General features: G+C 52.3%; 1 long non-coding RNA gene across 1 annotated transcript in view; it reads left to right on the forward strand.

The window, feature by feature from the left end:
* LOC120880500 overlaps nt 1–4794 on the forward strand; it is an 8183-nt gene continuing 3389 nt past the window's right edge. Inside the window, exon 1 of the long non-coding RNA XR_005725044.1 lies at nt 1–93. This is a non-coding gene — a long non-coding RNA (uncharacterized LOC120880500). The remainder of the gene's footprint in view (nt 94–4794) is intronic.

Consider the following 4794-nt stretch of genomic DNA (forward strand, 5'->3'; position numbering starts at 1 on the left):
TTTTGGAGTCAATGCTTTGGAGCTCAGACTCTTAGAGATTTCAGTTCCATGACTTCTGCTCCTCACCTCCCCTAGAAGTTAATGATCTGTAAGGTAAGTTTCTGAAAGTTCTAGCAAAGGCTTAGTATTTAAAGGAAACCTGCCCTCAGCCTGTTTAACATGCAAATATTCACCTTCAGTATACTCATTAAATTTGTTATTTTGCACTAAACGGGGATGAAGTGTCCCAGCTATACAGAGGCTTTAACAGGCACCTGTAGGAGATGTAAGATCCCTGGGTCGGGAAGATCCCCTGGAGGAGGAAATGACACCCACTCCAGTATTCTCGCTGGGAGCATCCCATGGACAGAGGAGCCTGATGGGCTACAGTACATGGTTAGCAAAGAGGCTGACATGACTGAGTGTCTGAGCACACAGCATACAGGGCCCTAAAAACACCACAAGCTGATCCTTAGAACGCTCTTAAATGATCGTGGCATTCGCATGTCTCAGGGCATGTCCCATTCATCTGGATTCTGTTTGGTTCAGCAAATATCTGTTGAGCTCCTACCGTGTGCCAGGCGCTGGGGAGACAAAATGTAGTACCACAAATCCTGCCTTTGAGGAATTTCTGGTCAACTCAGACTGGGGCAGTGCCTAAACTCTGTATGCTAAGTCGCTTCAGTCGTGTCCGACTCTGTGTGACCCCATAGACGGCAGCCCACCAGGCTCCCCGGTCCCTGGGAGTCCCTAGGCAAGAACACTGGAGTGGGTTGCCATTGCCTTCTCCAATGCATGAAAGTGAAAAGTGAAAGTGAAGTCACTCAGTCGTATCCGACTCCTAGCGACCCCATGGACTGCAGCCTACCAGGCTCCTCTGTCCACGGGATTTGCCAGGCAAGAGTACTGGAGTGAGTTGCCATTGCTTTCTCCAAAACTCTGTATAAGTGGTCGCATCAAGGTGAGCACAGAGTGGAGGTGTGGGTCGTTCACAGGAATAGCTAGACTGAGATGCGTGCTGGGTGGTCGGGAGGTGTCAGGGCGAGCTGGGTCTTGCAGAATGAATGAGCAGGAATTAGCCAGACAGAGGGGGAGGGGTGGGAGAGGCAAGTCAGAGGGGGAGGGATTAGCATAAACACTGGCATTGAGGTGTGAAACTGCCTGGTTTAAGTGTTAAATAGAAAGGTTAATCTGGGAAAGTTGGGGGTGGGGGTGAGGATGCAGAACAAGGGTGGTGGGGCCTGGTTGAGGGCTCTAGGTCCCCGGTGAGGCACTTGGACCCTGTCCTTTGAGGTGAGAGTCCCTGGAAGGTGGTCTAATCTGGGCCTTAGCCTTGAGCACCTTTCGGGGCTGGGGAACTGCCTTACCTCCTTGAGTTTCAGACTCTCATTACCATCCTTTGGAGAGGAATCTGTGAGGAACTCGAATGTAGAGTAAATAGCAGTCACAGAGCCCCCCTCCTCCTTTTGGATCACCTAGGGAAGTCTCCCTCCCCCTTAGCCGGATGAAAACACTTCATGCCTCCTCTCCATCCTCCCACAATGGGCTCTGAACACTCAGTTTGAATAGGGACCCTTGTGGGTTGTGGAAGGAGGGATTTCCCTTAGGATGGAGGGGAAGGGTGAGCTAGTCCTTCGAGGTCCCTCCCTTAGAGCAGGTGGAGTGGGGCAGGAAAGGGTGGGAGGGACGCTTCTGTCATCCCTCCCCTTACTGCCTGCAGGAGTGCGTCCAGCTGGAGATCTGCACTTCCTGTCCTCCTCAGGGGGCACTGGTCCAGGAGCACTAGGGCATCTGGTTCTGGCGGGCCCCCCTGGTGATACTGTTCACAGTCCCAGAGCCTCCCCCTCGACGCTGTTTTTCCTTCCAGCAGAGGCCCGAGAGAGTGTCAGGACTGGTTTCCCATGCACCCGCCTCTCCCTTGATAGGACTCCTCCTGCTGTTCCCCAGGGTCCAGTCTACCCAGAGCTCGTGTAGACCCTCCCGGGATGCTGCTGAAAAGGCTGATTCTGAGGTCTCACCCTTGGGGATTCTGATTCCTTAGTTGGAGTTAAGCCTAGGAATGTGTTCCCTAACAAGTCTGCTAGGTGATTTTGAGGCCAGTGGGTGTGAAGAAGCAGAAATCCCCAGCTTAAAACTCAGACTCCTTTGTATGGTACAGCAGTCCTTCTAGCCCCAGTTCTCACCACCCCGAGAGCCTGTCCAGCCTGTCCACCATATTGAATTGCTTCTAGTTCCCCCGACTGGCCGTACTGGCTCATGTCTCCTCGCCTTTGCCCAGTCTTTCCTTCAGCCTGAAACACGCTGCTTCACACACACACATACACACACATACACACAATCCCACCCCAACTTGGCTGTCTCCTCCTAGACCGTCCACACTCAGCTCAAGCGGAGCCTCTGCAGAGACGCCTTCCCCAACATCCTGTGCTGTCCTCCCGACCTGGATTAGTGCACCCCAGACCCGCTTCTGCCCAAGCAGTTTTCACTCTGAGTGGTCAGCCTCTGATATCTCACAGTGCTTCCTGTTCCTCAGCCTCGTTCCTGGCTCCAACACACTCCCAGCACATGAAAGCTACTGCCTAGAGGCCACGTGGTTAAAATGAAAGAAAGAAACCCCTGTCAGGTAAAGATGCCTAAGAACAGAACAGGGGCCTGCTCCTGCTCAGTGGATCAAGGTCATTTCCAAAGGATGTGGTTCCTTCCCTCAGTGTGGCCCGCCCTGCCCCAGGGCCTGCGAGATAGTCAGCCACAGGCAGGGTGAGGACTGGCCTCCGGCCTTCATGACTCCCGCTTACACCTGATGCTCCTGCCCTCCTTGCTTTTCCCCCAAATGGCCACTGATCCCAGACAGTGGAGTGGCCCTTACACTTCAATTCTCAGTGAGCCTGGAAATTTGCAGATAAAATAGCTCTCAGAAGAGGAAATAGATGGGGAAGAGGAGAGGAGAAAAGAACGCGAAAGAAGCAGGTAAATCTAGGTGGACAGAAGACGCCCGGTACAGTCAGGCAGCATGACAGCTGGGCACCTCCAGAGAGCAGCTACCTAGGTTTCTAGTCATGCGCTCCACACACACCCACACGCACGCACACACACGCGTGGGAACACATGTATGCCATGTTCTCCTTTGCCACGCTTGCCTGAGTTGACTAAGACCCAAGAAGAGCAAAGGCGTGGTTCCTACCTGATCAGCCTGCACCGTTCCCCGGGGGCAGGCAGGCGGGGAGCTGCCGGGATGGGGCAGGGCCTGCCCTGGAGACACTGACTGCAGACTCCTCTGCCCTGGAGGCCCACTCGCCCTGCGCCCACCCTGAGTCTGCCAGGCATCTGCTCGTGTGAGTGACACAGTAGCTTTTCATTCCATAATCCTATCACCGGGAAATGACTGGGCTTAGGCAAATGTTCTAATACTCTCCCTCTGACTCCCGCATGCCTGCTCAGTGGGAGGCCGCCATCAATGAGAGGAGAGGATCCCTAGCTCTCACCTGTCTGCCAATAGCCATGGTCATCTTGGCCACACTGATTTTTCTCGTTAACAAAATGAGAGCAGATGCAGGGGGAAAGATACTGGAGGTTGGCTGAGCACTGGAGTCGCGTCTGTGACAGCTTTTGATCTTGAGAAAAGACAGTGTGCAGTTCTATGTGATAATTCGATTAAGACATATGAGAGACTCTGAAAGCCTCACGGCTTTTCTGCTGCAGATGGAGCCCTTTCTAGCCCCCAGGCTCTGCAGTCCCTCATCCTGTGGGGGTTCCTGTTCCCCAGCCCCTCCTGCCCCCACCAGTCTGGGAGTTTTTGCTGAAGATACAAATGAGCCTCTAGAGAGCCTCTCTCTAAGCGAACACCCTCTGCTTCCGGGGTCCCTCAGAAAGCTTTTTCCCCTGTGTTAAATGAAGGTATGTGGTGGGTGAGGTATAGAGGAAAAGACCCAAATTTGCCAAGTCCAGGATTAGACTCTGGCGAACTGGGTTCAGCTCTGGCTGGACTATATCCCCTTGTGGGTCTAAGCACTTGGTCACTCTGAGTTCAGTTTCCTTACCTGGAAGTGTCAGGCTGGACTAACAGTCCCCAGCTAAGCTTCTCAGAACCTCAGGGCCCCGTGAGAGATGAACAGGTCTCCCATGAAAAAGAGATTTCAAGTCCAGTAAATCTGGGCGATAATGCATGCCATCTCACCCTCCTGGCAGTTCGTTAGGCCCAAAGGCATTTCACAGGCTCAGCCATGTCCTGAAAACAAAACAAGACTAAACCAGTTTACCTTTGCTTAACACTGCCTTTCTCAAAAGTAATTGACCATGGAAGCTGTTTCCCTCCCCACAACCACATAGCAATTAACATCCTGGGGAACACACTTTGGGACACCCTGGACCAGACAACCTCTCAGGTTCCTTCTTGTCGGGATGGTCTAGGCCTCTTGACCTGGAGGGGAGGAGCAGGCAGCTGCTATGCAGCAAATTCTAGGATCCTGTAGAGAGGTCCAGGCTGCAAGTGGAAAAGGCTTACTCGGGGGGCAAGCGACAGCCCATCTCAACTTAATTTTACTTTATTTTTTAAGAAAACCTAACGCTAAAAGGAGTTAGAGATCAAAAAAGGGGACACTTTCTTTTAAAAAATTATCAGTTTCCATTCCAATTCTTTGTCAATTTGAGTAAGTCAGTTCACCTTAAAACTAACAGCCTCAGTTTACCCATCTGAGAAAAGGGAGAGCAAGGGAGACTTGGCTGAACTCACTCAACGTTGATCCTCAGAATAGGATTTCCCAACCTGGGTCCCCAGACACCTAATGGGGAGGGGAGCATAAGTTATCACCCATATTT

The sequence above is a fragment of the Oryx dammah genome, unplaced genomic scaffold, assembly GCF_014754425.2.
Source record: "Oryx dammah isolate SB20612 unplaced genomic scaffold, SCBI_Odam_1.1 HiC_scaffold_21, whole genome shotgun sequence".
NCBI classification, from domain to species: Eukaryota; Metazoa; Chordata; class Mammalia; order Artiodactyla; family Bovidae; genus Oryx; species Oryx dammah.